We start from the raw sequence: 14816 nt of genomic DNA on the forward strand, positions 1-14816 counted from the left end.
GAACCCTGCTGCTGGAGCGGGAAACCCGGTGCCCTCGCCGGCTCAGGTGCTAATGGATCTCACGGACAAGATGACGGCCCTGTTAACCGCCACGGTTGACCCGGCGGATCAAGCTCAGCATGATGCGGAGGTGGCACAGTTAAAATTGGATCTAGTGAAGGCTAAGGAGGATCTGGCAGCGGAAGGGATCAGGATGGCTACGGAGCGAGCGGCTCTCGATGCCCAAACCCAGTTGATTCAAGCGCAGTCCTTCCGGCTCACGATGGATCAAAACGCGGCCAATGAGGTCCTGAGAAGGAGGCATCAAAAGGCCCAATCTCGACTCCCTCCGGTTTACGATCCACGCAACCTCTTCAACACGCCAGGTGCAGGGTCTAGTAACCCGCCAGGGGTCATAGTGCCCGGGTCGGGGACCCCTATTCAGCCACAAGTCATGGGGCCTCCCCAGATTCCCCCTGCCCCGCCTCAGTACGTGCCAATACCACCGGGTCATTATAATAACCCGCTGGAAAACATGGTGGCTGCGGCAGCATGGCTGGCAGCTCTCCCGGTCGACGGCGACTCTCCGACGGCTATTGAAACCCGCCGGGTCAGGGAACTCCTTCAGACGGCACTGGCGCAGCAGGAGGCGTACTCCTACAGCCGGGATAGGATCCACTCGACCCCTCGTCCGGGTCAGAGCCCGAGTTACAGCAGGCACATGGTCTCAGCGACCGGCTCAAGTAACGTCCGACGCCATGACCCGCCCCCTGGCCATGGCCCGGCTAATAATGGAGCCTTTCACGCAGCAGACCAAGACAGAGTGCGGCAAGAGGCGGAGCAGGTGCCTCAGCTGACGGCTTACCAGACTCCCCCGGCTTATCCGATGGCGTCCGTCGATGTAGGTATCCCTACCAGGACTGGAGGTGTCCCTTGCTTAGTGCCAGCTATCCGCAATGAACGTCTACCCAACGACTTCAAAGGCCCTAGAAAGGTGCCTAATTACACGGCTGACTTACAACCCGCAGCCTGGATCGAGAGTTACGAGATGGCCATGGAACTATTGGAGGTCAGTGAAGCGGCAATGGCCAAGTACTTCACCATGATGTTGGATGTGACTGCCCGCACTTGGTTGAAAGGGCTACCACCGAATTCCATCGGGTCTTGGGCTGAGCTGAAAGCCCGGTTCATCCAAAACTTCAAAGATACCTGTAGGCAGTCTATGTCAATTGTGGATTTGACTAACTGTAAGCAGCAGGAGAGTGAATCCACGACTCATTGGGTTCGCCGGGTCAAGGAGATCATACATTCATCGGATAAGATGGATGCCGGCTCTGCAGTCTTAATGTTGGAACAGAATTGTCGCTTCGTGCCCCTGAAGATGAAACTCGGGCGGCTTAAGCGCGACTGCAGTGATATGGGTACACTAATGGCGGCTCTTGTCAAGTACGCCGATTCTGATGGTACCAAGGATCCCCCTTCAGATGATGAAAGGACAGGGAAGGGAAAGAAGAACGGCAATGGCAAGGGTCCTCAGCATAACCCGGGGAACCAAGGAGGAGGCAAGCGCAAGGCCGACGGCAGCCTAGAGTTTGTGCCCAACGCCAGCTCACAAGGGAATAACCAGCGACGTAAGGGGAGGCCCCCTCCCCGAGGCGGCGGGTCAGGTCCGACGCTGGAGCAGCTGTTGAATGAGCCTTGTCCAAGGCATGGCTCTAGAGAGAAGCCAGCGACTCATCTGTGGAAAGATTGTGCAATCATGAAGGCCTTTAAGAATTACAATGGCCCGGGCGGCGGCTCAGGCGCCGACGGCTTTCATGGCCCGGGCGGCGGCTCAAATTCTAATCCTCAGAACGGTCAAGGGGGCTTTAATCCACAGTCTGGCCAGGGTCATCAACAGCAGCAGGGGGGTTATCAGACCAATCCAAAGCAGCTTAGCAGTGGACAGTATCATGTGTTTACCACCAGTCTGTGTAAGCGAGATCAGAAGCTTCATAAGAGGGCTGTGAATGCTGTTGAGCCGGCGGTCCCACGCTACTTGCGGTGGTCTGAGCAGCCCATAGTGTGGAGTAGGGAGGATCACCCTCCCCGGGTGGATAACCCGGGTCACTTGGCCCTGGTGGTGGCTCCTCAGGTGGGAGGATATAAGTTCACTAAGGTGCTCATGGATGGAGGCAGCAGCATCAACATCCTTTATTATGAGACATTCCGTCGTATGGGGTTGATTGATAAGAACCTCAGCCAGTCCAACACTATTTTCCACGGTGTGGTACCTGGTAAGTCGGCTTATCCAGTCGGCAAGATTGAGTTGGAAGTGGCCTTTGGAGATGAGAACAACTACAGGGTGGAAAAATTGACCTTTGAGGTGGTCAAGATAAGAAGTCCATACCATGCTATATTTGGACGGCCGGCTTATGCCAAATTCATGGCGCGGCCGTGTTATGTGTACTTATAGCTCAAGATGCCGGGTAACAATGGGACCATTATGGTTCACGGCAGCCGGAAAGTGGCTCTGGAGTGTGAGGAAGGCGATGCGGCTTATGCAGAATCTGTTTGTGCTACAGAGGAGTTGAAGTTTTACAAAGACAATGTTGACCCAACAGACATGACCTCTCTGAAAAAGCCGACTACGGAGAATGAGCCGGCGATGAAATTTAAGTCGGCTGATGAAACTAAGCTTGTCGATTTTGTTCCAGAAGATTCATCTCAGCAGTTTAGCATCAGTGCCAATCTGGATCCAAAATAGGAAAGCGCGCTCATCGAGTTCATCCGTGAGAATAGGGACATCTTCGCATGGAAACCTTCTGACATGCCAGGTGTACCTAGAGAACTCGCTGAGCACACTCTCAATGTTGATCCGAAATTTAAGCCGGTCAGGCAGTTCCTTCGGCAGTTTAATGAAGAGAGGCGGAAGGCTATTGGTGAAGAAGTGGCCCGGCTCTTGGCGGCTGGGTTTATTGTTGAAGTCTTTCACCCAGAATGGTTAGCTAACCCGGTGCTCGTACTCAAGAAGAACGGCACCTGGCGGATGTGTGTGGACTACACGGGCTTAAATAAGGCGTGTCCGGCTGATCCTTTCGCTCTTCCCCATATTGATCAAATTATTGATGCTATGGCCGGTTGTGCGCGTTTAAGTTTCCTGGACGCTTATTCCGGATATCATCAGATTAAAATGGCGGTTAAGGACCAGGAGAAGACGACGTTCATCACTCCCTTTGGAGCCTTCTGCTATGTGTCCATGCCTTTTGGGCTCAAGTGTGCACAGGCGACTTACCAGCGTTGTGTACAGAACTGTCTTCATAAACAGATTGGGCGCAATGTTCACGCTTATGTGGACGATATTGTGGTTAAGTCCATAAAAGAGGAAACCATGATAGATGATTTAAGGGAAACCTTTGATAACCTCCGGGTCTACAAGATGATGCTTAACCTGGCCAAGTGTGTATTTGGTGTCCCTGCAGGCAAGCTCTTGAGTTTTTTTGTTTTCTGATAGGGGCATTGAGGCCAACCCGGAGAAGATCAGGGCCATCACCTCCCTGGCTAAGCCGGCGTGTATAAATGACGTTCAGCGTTTGGCGGGTCGCATCGCTGCTTTAAGCCGGTTTATAAGCCGTTTGGGTGAGAAGGCCATGCCATTATATCAGTTGATGAAGAAAACTGATAACTTTGTCTGGAATGATGCAGCTAATACCGCTTTTGAGGATTTGAAGAAGCAGCTGGCAGAGCCCCCAGTCCTTGCTGCTCCGGTTGATAAGGAGCCCTTATTATTGTACGTGGCGGCAAACGCACGAGCCGTCAGTGTGGCTATCGTGGTGGAGCGCAAGGAGGAGGGTAAGGAGCATCTGGTTCAGCGGCCGGTTTATTATGTCAGTGAAGTGCTCATTGAGTCCAAGCAGCGGTACCCGCATTGGCAGAAGCTTGTGTATGGTGTGTTCATGGCGAGCCGGAAACTTAAGCATTATTTTCAGGGTCATTCCATCACTGTGGCCAGTTCTGCCCCTCTTGGTGATATCATTCAAAACAGAGAGGCCACAGGGAGAATTGCTAAGTGGGCTATAGAACTTGGACCTCATGGTCTCAAATATGTGCCACGCACTGCTGTTAAATCTCAGGCCTTGGTGGATTTCATCAATGATTGGACAGAGTCACAAGTGCCCGAGCAAAAGCCGGATAACACGTATTGGACTATTCACTTCGATGGGTCCAGGCAGTTGGAGGGCTCGGGGGCTGGCGTTGTATTGGCTTCCCCTAAAGGTGACAAGTTCCATTATGTGCTACAGTTGATGTTTCCTTGCACTAACAATGCGGCTGAGTACGAGGCCTTGCTCCACGGTCTTCGGATGGCTAAGGAGATAAGCTTGAGCCGGGTAAGGTGTTTCGGTGACTCCGACTTGGTGGCTCAACAAGTATCCGGCAAGTGGGACTCTAAGGACCCTCTCATGGCGGCTTATCGCCGCGAAGTTGATGCCATTGCCGGGCACTTTCAGGGCTACCAAGTAGAGCACATTGATCGCAGGAAGAACGAGGCGGCTGATGCTCTAAGCCGGCTAGGCTCTCAGCGAAAGCCGGTGCCGCCTAACACTTTCCTGGACGTCCTGTATAGCCCTTCTGTTAAGTTGCCTACAGAGGAAGACTTGGCTGTCCCTGACCCGGAGGCACGACTGGTGGCGGCTCTCCATATCATACCAGACTGGACAATGCCGTATCTGGCTTACATGACCCGGGGCGAGTTGCCTGAGGATGAAACTTTGGCCAGGCAAATAACCCGGCGGGCTAAGTCAATGATCGTTATCGATGGCGAGTTGCATCATCGCAGTGTCACAGGAGCGTTTCAGCGTTGTGTTTCCCCTGAGGAAGGTCAAGAAATCTTGCGTGAGATCCATGAAGGGGATTGTGGCCATCACGCCGGCTCAAAGTCTCTTGTGGCCAAGGCTTTTCGCCATGGTTTTTATTAGCTGACGGCTCATGCTGATGCGGAGGACTTGGTCAGTAAATGTGATGGTTGCCAGAGGTTCTCACGACGGGCTCATTTGCCGGCTCAGGAGCTGAGGATGATCCCAATCACTTGGCCCTTTGCGGTCTGGGGGCTTGATATGGTTGGGCCTTTTAAAAGATCCAAGGATAAGAAGACCCACCTCTTGGTGGCAGTTGACAAATTCACAAAGTGGGTGGAAGCTGAGCCAGTTAGCAAGTGCGATGCAGCCACGGTGGTTCAATTTATGAAAAAGGTGATTTTCCGTTTTGGCTTTCGGCACAGCATTATAACTGACAATGGCACCAATCTCTCCAAAGGCGCCATGGAAGAGTTTTTTCAACGAGAGCATATCCGACTTGATGTTTCCTCAGTGGCTCATCCTCAATCCAATGGTCAAGCTGAGAGAGCTAATCAGGAGATTCTGAAGGGCATCAAGCCCCGGCTTTTGGTCCCTTTGCAACGGACGCCGGGTTGTTGGGTGGAGGAGTTGCCCTCCGTGTTATGGAGCATCAACACTACTCCTAACAGGTCTACAGGCTTCACGCCTTTCTTCATGGTTTACGGGGCGGAAGCAGTCCTCCCCAGTGACATCCGTCATGACTCACCTCGAGTGGCGGCTTATGTTGAGGCGGATAATGAACATGCGCGCCAGGATGCTCTTGACTTGTTGGACGAACAGCGTGATGTGGCAGCAGCCCGTTCAGCGATTTATCAACAAGACCTGTGCCGTTATCATAGCCGCCGGGTTAAATCCCGGGTCTTCCAGGAAGGCGATCTCGTGCTCCGGCTTATCCAGGATCAAACAGATGCACACAAGTTATCCCCGCCTTGGGAAGGGCCCTTTGTGCTCAGCAAGAACTTGCACAACGGGTCATATTACCTCATTGACATTCGGGAGCACAAAGATTCACGTAAGTCGGAGGAAGAGACCCGTCGGCCGTGGAACATAGCTCAGCTTCGGCCTTACTACACTTGAGCCACCGGCTCTCATAATGTACATATTTCTCTCAGCCATGTATATATTATGATAAGCAATAAAGCAGGACCTCTGTCCTTTTTTCTCCTCCAAATATGCACGTGTTGTTTTCATTGCAAGATTCCATGATGACTTGAAGGAGGATCCGGCTTATGATAGTAATTGAATCTAGACGTAAGCAACAAGGTCACTTGGGGGCTTCCTGTTCAAACATGGGTCGTATTCGAACCAAAGAGGACATAGCTGTCGATACCCATTCGATTGGCAAAGTGTCGAGCTCATTGGGGAGTTTTCCTTGATCATATTTGAATCATGGTTTCACCCCCTTGGGAACCGACGTGGATCGTATTCGAATCAGCGTCGTTAAACAATTCTTAAAAATCACTTGGGGGCTTCCTGTTCAAACATGGGTCGTATTCGAACCAAAGAGAACATAGCTGTCGATACCCTCTTGATTGGCATCGCCACACCCACTGGGGGCTATATGATCGTATTCGAATCTTAGCATAACCCCTTTGGGCCGGGTCTCTGGTCGTATTCGAACCGGAAGCCCCTAAGTTCTTCCAGTTTATAAGTCAGTTTTATCTGTTTATTCCAAGTGTGTACGGTCGGGTCTCACTTTGCCGGCTTAACTTGGGTTTACAGTATTGCTGAATGCAATGGGTGTTATAAGACAGGTAAACTGGAGTTGCGGTACCAACCTTCTTATCCGGGTTATCTAACCCGGAAGTATGCTTGCAGGCTGTTAAGTATGTTCTTACGGCTGTATTCAGGATATTATTGAAGACAAGTCCTTTTTGATTCAGATTCCGGGTTATCTAAAACTTATGATTCTCAGGGAGGTAAGCCGCCTCGAGACTTGTGATTTGCCCTTCTATGCAGGATAATTAAAGGCACCTCTTTTGAGGTTAAGAAAAACAAAGGATTGATTATGACCCGGAGAAATATCAAGGAGATAACTTCGATAAAACTTCAAGCATTCAAGGCGTGCACGATGACATGACACAAATAAAGTGTTGGTCCTACTCTATTACAAGACTCGTTGAGTCCAAAAGGGTGAGGCATTGTTTGGTAAACCGCTAGCCGAGTTACGACGCTTGCTGAGTTGAAGTCTCCGGCTCGTTCCTATCCTCTCCTCCGGCTGATCCCAAGACCTGGAAAGTTGATGACTTCCAGTCGATGCCGCTGAGAGCTTCGAATTGGGCTTCCTCGTCAATTAACCCGGCCGGGTCAATCTCCAGGGCGAAGGTGTGCTGACGAGCCGGCGGGATCAAGTTGAGGGCTTCATAGCGAGGGGTTGGAATCCTCTGATTCTCCGCATTGTAACCCGGTTGGTACTTGGTCAGATCTGTGTCGTTCCCGATAAGGGTGGCCACCGGGCGTACAGCCTTCACGCAAGCCGCGAAGTCCTTCTGATCGAAAGCTGAGCCGTCTTCCTTCAGCCTTGGATAGCCAAGGGCGATGTCCGCCGGGTCTAACTCCGGCAGGAACGCCTTGGCCCGGCTCAGTGCAGCGATTGCTCCGGCTCTCGCAGAGGCCCGTCGCAGTTCTTGGATCCGCTGAGGCAGAACGGCGAGCCGGCGCAGGACTTCTGCTAGGTGAGTCGGCACCTCGTTGGATAGGGCCACCACAGCTAAGGCACGCTGTGACCCGGTGTAGAGCTGCTCCACCAGGGTATACACGGCCTTCAGATTGGTTACCATGCTCTGGTTGAGGTTGGCACTTCTGGGACCTGTTTAACAGAGTCAGATAAGCCGCTGACAAGGATGAAATTATGAGATATAAAACTTGATGAAAGCCGGCGCGACGACTTACCGAAGATTGCGGCCACCATCTGGGACACTTGGCGCTTTAGGCCGGAGAGCTCGGCGGTTTTCTCGGAGAGAGCCTTCTCCGCCTGTTCAGCCCGGTTCACCAATGCGGCCTTTTCTTCGGCCCACGCCTTCCGCTCAGCGTCGAACTCCGTCTTCAGCTTTTCTTGCGCGGCGATGCTGGACACGAACTTGGCGTTTGCCTTCCGGGTCTCCATCTCTTGCATCTTCAGCCGGCTCTTGACATCAGCAAGGTCAGCCTCAAGCTTCTTGCCAGCAGCCTGTATAAATTTCCGGGTTATGGCATGAACAGTTACTATATAAGTCCCAAGCGTTTTCCAAGAAAAGACACTTGGCACTTGGGGGCTAATGCATATTGAACGTCTCTATATACAAACTGCCGGCTCAATAGAGTAAGCCCGAACCTAAGTCTACAACATATTCAATCATAAGTCGTTGACTTGGGGGCTAGCATGGTAAAGGTAACTATGCAGTAAGTAAGAGGACAGCAGAATGATACCTTAGATTTCTGCTGGATCTGGTTCACCATGGCAACCTCTGCGTCCCGGCTCTTGTGCACTTGGCTGATGTAGCCAGAGACGAGCTCTCCAATGCTCAGGTTGGTGTAGTTGGAGAGGTCCAGGTTCACCCGGTGGGGCTGCAGCAACTCCCCCTTAGCGGAGCACTTGGCCAGCACGGTAGGTCTCCCCGGCTCAACGAACTCCGTCCGGGTGATTACCACGTCCGGGTCGTCTGCTGGTGGAGCCGAGCTGGAGGCCTCCGGGTTAACAGAAGCTTCTGTAGTTGCCTTGGTAGTTGGGGCAGTGGCCTCAGGTGCCTTGTCGGTTGGAATGGTGGCTTCGGGGGCGGAGGCAGCTGGCGGTTCTTGAGCCGTCACCTCCGGCTCAGGTAAATCCGGCACTCCGGCTGACTTGGTCTTCTTCGCTCTCTTGGTGAGCTTTGCCTGGGCACTGAAAGGACAGAAACGTTAAGCACAAAAAGGGTAAGTACAGACAAGTATAATATGAGATGGTTTTTATTACCCGGGCGCGGTCTTGAAAGCCGGAAGACTCGACTGCATAGAGTCGCCCGAAGAGGGGGAGGTCTCCTGATAATTTGAGTCAGAAGAATTGAGTGGCTGACGGATAACACCCGCCAATGGATGAAAAGGATACAAGTGGGAAATAACCTCAGTTCGGCGCTTCCTTGATGCGTCAGGTAACCCGGAGGAGAGATCGGTGTCCTTGCTGGTCCGGGTGTGACGCCGGCTCTCATGAACCTGTCGCTTCAAAATAAATTGAGGATCTTGATGAGCTAAAGGATGTGAAAAGCTTACTTTCCGGGTTACCCTTCGGACTTTCAGCCTTGGCAAGGGCTCCGAGTCGGAGGAAAGTGACATTACCTCTTCAACCACAGGGTTACTTGCGCCGGTGTCATCCTGTCAATGAACAAGTATTGATAAGGCGGACAACAGCAAACAACAAATACAACAAAGACTTAAAGGCTCAGGGGTTACCTCTGACTCGGAGCTGTCGCTTAATTGCATCAGCTCTGAAGCAGTAGGCCTGCTTCCTTTCTTGCGAGGGGCGGCTTTCTTCGCCTTTCTGCCCTTCTTGGCCGCTTCATGGTCATACTTGACCCGCCAGAACTTATCATCAGCCTGAAAAGTGCAATGAGGTTTTCTTAAAATGATTCAGATGAAAGGTATGTACAGATAAGATGTTCAGATTAGCGGCTTACCGCTGGGGCTGGGTTGGTCTTGCAGAAGGGGGCTAACCCGGTCCTTCCACAGTCTGCCAGGCTCTCGTTCAAAAGAGCCTTGGTCATCTCTTCTGCAACGTCTTCAGGAAGATCGTTGCGGCTGTGTCTCTGAGGGTCGTCCTTTCGGCCCGTGTACTCGCACATTAAGCCGGGGCGACGGCTCAATGGGATCACCCGCCATGAGATCCAGACCCGGACCAGGTCGATCCCATTCAGACCATTGCCCAGGAGAGCCTTAATCTTGTTGATAGTGGGGAGCAGAGGTTGGCACTCCGCTTGAGTCAGCTTGTCTGACAGTGGGTGAGTCGGCTCCAGACGCGATGGGCGAAAGCCGGGCAGCGGACTTTCATCAGCCGGTGATGTGTCTTGGCAGTAGAACCAAGTCATGTTCCAGTCTTTTGGGTGGCTCGGCGGCTCGGCATAAGGGAAAAGACAGTCTCTTCGCCGCTGAATGGAGATGCCACCTAGCTCCAGACTTGGCCCATTGGCGCACTCATTCTGACGGTTTAAATAGAACAGCTCTCTGAAGAGCAGCAGACTGGGTTCCTCTCCAAGGTAAACCTCACAGAATACTTGGAAGTTGCAGATGTTGGACACTGAGTTGGGTCCAATGTCTTGAGGCCGCAAGTCGAAGAAGTTTAGCACGTCCCTAAAAAACTTTGAGCCGGGCGGTGCGAAGCCCCGGCTCATATGATCCGCAAAAATCACTACCTCCCCGTCCTTTGGCTCTGGTCTCTCTTCTGACGGGTCAGGGGCACGGTAGGACATGACGTCCTTCTTGGGCAGATATCCGGACTTGACAAAATCTGCTAGGGTCTCATTGGTGACATTGGACCTCATCCAGTTGCAAGTAATGGGAGCTTTGGGAGGCATGGTGAAAGTCGGCAGTCTATGACAAAAAGGAAAAAACGTCCGGGTTAATTATAAGCCGGAGGAGATCTATAGTTCAAAGCTAAGGTGGCGGCTTATGAAGGGGACTAATGGTATATACCTAAGTACGGCGGGTTATTTAAGCCGCAGGGGCATTCAGAATAAATTGATTATCTACGGCCTTATCACAGCTAAGCCGGAGGATTCTACGAAGCATGGTTTTCTTTAAACCGGAAGGTTCTACGGCGCGTGTTTTCTTTAAACCGGAAATGTAAACCGCCGAGGCTCAATGATTGCAATTTTTACTAAGTGTGGTAAAACAGGTTTCACACATCGCAGTAAATATTTTGGATCAAAATGGTCGGGCAAAAGAAAAGTTTCTAGACCTAGAAACAGACGCAGGGGAGTTCTTGAGCTCGAATGAGGCCTTTATGCAGTGAAAAGAGACTTACTGGCATTTGAAATGAGTACTAAACAACCGCTGCACTAGTTCTATACAAGGCTAAGATTAAACAGGGGCAGTAACTATGAGAACTACCGGAGCTTGTGGGCGACGGCGACGAACACGGACGAACACGGATGAACCCTACTGCAGATATGTTCTACGGGGTAGTGAGGACTTACCGGTGCTGAAGAGGTGCGGGGGTCGCCGCCGTTTGTCAGGTCCGAGTCAGGGTGATGCAGCGACCAAGGTTGACGAAGACCGGGGGCGAGGCGACGGCGGCAGAGTTCGAGCTCGGGTAGAGGGGCAGTGGCGCGAGGAGGAAGAAGGGTGGCAGAGAAGCCCGTCGGGCCGGCCTATTTATAAGGGCGGGCTCATGAGTGGGCACGAGGATCAAGGAGTCCACAGCGTGGTTATCTCCTCACTAAACGCCTCGATTTTCGGGATGACAGTAAATGCAAAGATCCGTTGCGGATCTGGCGGAGTAAACAACGGGCTTAATGGAAGATGACGTCACGGCGGATTATCCGGAGTCCAGAGGATGACGTCACGCCGGGTTATGGCCTTCACACAAATGGTAAGCCGGAGATTTTTTCTGTCGAAAGAGTTGAAGATTGACATGAGCCGGCTCAAATCAATCTGGGGCCTAATGTTGAGGATATAGACCTTAGAGTCACCCGCCAGGAGGGGCCGGGTTACTCATATGGTCATTGCCAGAAGCCCGGCGCCAAGCTTGAAGACGGTGGGCCAAAGATGGGCTTAAGACCCGGATATGGCTTAAGGCCCGTAGTTACAATCATTATCATGGTAGAACTTGTAGTGCAAGGCAAGAATAGCTGAGAGTCCGAGCCAGACACTCTTATGAGCCGGCCGGGACTCTGAGAGCTGCTGGGCGTCAGCCTCCCTATATAAAGGGACAACCCGGCAGCGGTTTAGGGAGAGGAACAATCTCATCGAGAGCCGGGCATAGCAGTTTAGCTCCCTGGTGATCGTAACCCTAATCAATACCACCTCAAACTGGACGTAGGCTTTTACCTTCACCGTAAGGGGCCGAACCAGTATAAACCCTCGTGTTCCTTGTCCCGCATTAACCCCTTCAAGCTTCCTAGCTGCGATGGCTCCACGACTAAGTCCTAGCTCGAGGACATCTGCCGTGACAATTCCACGACAGTCATGTTTTTGACAGATTCTGTTTTCTATGTGTTGTTCGCTTATTTTGATGAATCTATGAGTAGTATCGGGGGGTATGAACCATGGTGAAGTTGGAATAGAGTAGATATAGTTCTAATATGAAATTGGAATGAGTTTGCAACAGTACCTAAAGGTAGTGATTTGCTTTATTATACCAACGGATCTCACAAAGTTTTTGTTGAAGTTTTGTGTGGATGAAGTGTTCGAAGATCGAGGAGATATCAATATGAGAAGAATAAAGAGAGGCAAGAGTTCAAGCTTGGGGATGCCCAAGGCACCCCAAGTAAATATTTCAAGAATACTCAAGCATCTAAGCTTGGGGATGCCCCAGTTGGCATCCCATCTTTCTTCTTCAACAATTATTGGTATACCTCGGTTTTTGTTTTGTTCGCATGATTATTGTCCTTTGTGTTTTTATTTTTCTCTAGGAACCATGCTAGTATGAGATAACCCTTCAATGATCTTATAGAATGCTCTTTGTGCTTCACTAAATCTTTTGAGTGTGGTTTTAAAGACTGCTTCGTGTGCTTCACTTATATATTTTGAGCTTGGATATTGGTTAATCTATATTAATTGTAGAATGCTCCATGAACTTCACTTATATCTTTTGGAGTATGAATAATACTATCATCTAAAGTGGGTTTGGAAGAGTGTCAACTTTAGGAATTAGTGATCCCACTATATTGGAGGGTGTTGAATCTTAGTGTGATATTTATGAAAGTGGATTTGGAAGAGTGTCAACTTTAGTTAGTATGGATTCCACTATTTCGGAAGAGGTTCCAATTGATTATGAGAACAAAGTTGCTATCTATGATGACTATTGTGATGACATGTATGCTATAAAGAATAATGTTAACCATGAAACTTGTCATCATGATTTTAATTTTCAATTGGATTATGCCTCACATGACAGTTATTTTGTTGAGTTTGCTCATACTATTCCGAGTGAGAAGAATTTTTGCTCATGTGGAGAGTAGTAAAATTTCTATGCTTGTAGATCATGAAAAGAATGCTTTATGTGATGGTTATACTGTTAAACTCATTCATGATGCTACTGAAAATTATTATGAGGGAGGAATACATGCTTGTTGCAATAATATCAACTTTCCTCTCTATGTGCTTAAATTTTTGAAGTTATACTTGTTTTGCCTTCCGATGCTAGTTGATTCTTGTTTCTATAAATTGTGTGCTCACAAAATCCCTAGGCATAGGAAGTGGGTTAGGTTTAAAGGTGCTAGTCATATTCTTCATGATGCTCTTTTGTTTCAATTCTTTTCTTTTATGTGAGCATCATTAAAATCATCATGCCTAGCTAAAAGCCATTAAAAAAGGCGCTTGTTGGGAGACAACCCAATATTTACCCTTACTGTTTTTGTGTGTTCACATGATTAAGCTACTGTAGTAATCATGTTTTATAGCTTTTGTTTCAATAAAGTCTCAAGTAAGACCTTTGGGAAGACTTGGGTGAAAGTTAATGTGATCTTGCTGTAAAAAAACAGAAACTTTGCGCTCATGAGATTAGCTGTCATTTTTTACAGAAGAGTGATTTTGAGTTGATTATTTTTGCAAAAGATTAATAGACAAATTAATCACGTCCACCAATTAGCATAAGTATGGTTGTTGTTCAGATCATTACAGACTCTTCTGTTTCTGGCAGATTCTGTTTTCAATGCATAGTTTGCTTGTTTTCTAGCTTCTATGGCTTATATTGCTTAATATAAATTGTAGAAATGATATGGTACAGTAGGCATTGTGTGAGAACAATTATGAATCTCATCTTTCACAGTACCAAAGTGAATGGTTACTCTTTATCATACTAACCCGTCTCACGAAGTTCCGCTAAGTTTTGTGTGATTGAAGTTTTCAAGTTTGGGTGCGAAATCGATATGTGGAGAATAAGGAGTGGAAAGACCCTAAGCTCGGGGATGCCCAAGGCACCCCCAGGTAATATTCAAGGAAGACTCAAGCGCCTAAGCTTGGGGATGCCCCGGAAGGCATCCCCTCTTTCGTCTTCAAAACCATCGGTATACCTTACTCGAAGCTATATTTTTATTCATCACATAATATGTGTTTTGCTTGGAGCGTATTTTCATTTTACTCACTGTTTGAATAAACCTTTGGATCTTAAATCTTGAGAGAGTCCTCCCATGGCTAGTTAACTATTTGACTACTCAGTGTTCTTCACTTATATCTTTTTGGAGTAGTTTGTCATTTACTCACGTGCTTCACATATATCCTATGAGTAAATGGTTGAATGAACTGAATATCATAAATCTGAATTTATATGTGTTTCATATGCTTATACCATGGGGAGTAATGACTTCACACATAATAAGTATAGGTGGTAAATTTATTGAAAGTTAGCAAACACAGAATTGGTCACTTGAACAATTCGTGAAAGAATATTAAAGGAAGAGAGATTTCACATATAAATACACTATCTTGGACATCTTTTGTAACTGTGAGCACTCATTAAAATATGACATGCTAAAAGGTTGATGTTGGAAAGGGAAGACAAATTAATGGGTTATGTTTTCCTATATCCGAAACGTTATATTGTCTTGGATCGTCCAACATGTTGAGCTTCCCTTTCCCTCTCATGCTAGCCAAATTCTTTGCACCAAGTAGAAATGCTACTTGTGCTTCCAGACATCCCTTAAACCTGTTTTGTCATGAGAGTCCACCATACCTACTTATGGATTGAGTAAGATCCTTTAAGTAAGTTGTCATCGGTGCATGCAATAAAAATTGCTCTCGAAATATGTATGATCTATTAGTGCGAAGAAAATAAGCTTTATACGAACTTGTGAT

Source organism: Triticum aestivum, chromosome 3D (genome assembly GCF_018294505.1).
Source record: "Triticum aestivum cultivar Chinese Spring chromosome 3D, IWGSC CS RefSeq v2.1, whole genome shotgun sequence".
In the NCBI taxonomy this organism is placed as follows: Eukaryota; Viridiplantae; Streptophyta; class Magnoliopsida; order Poales; family Poaceae; genus Triticum; species Triticum aestivum.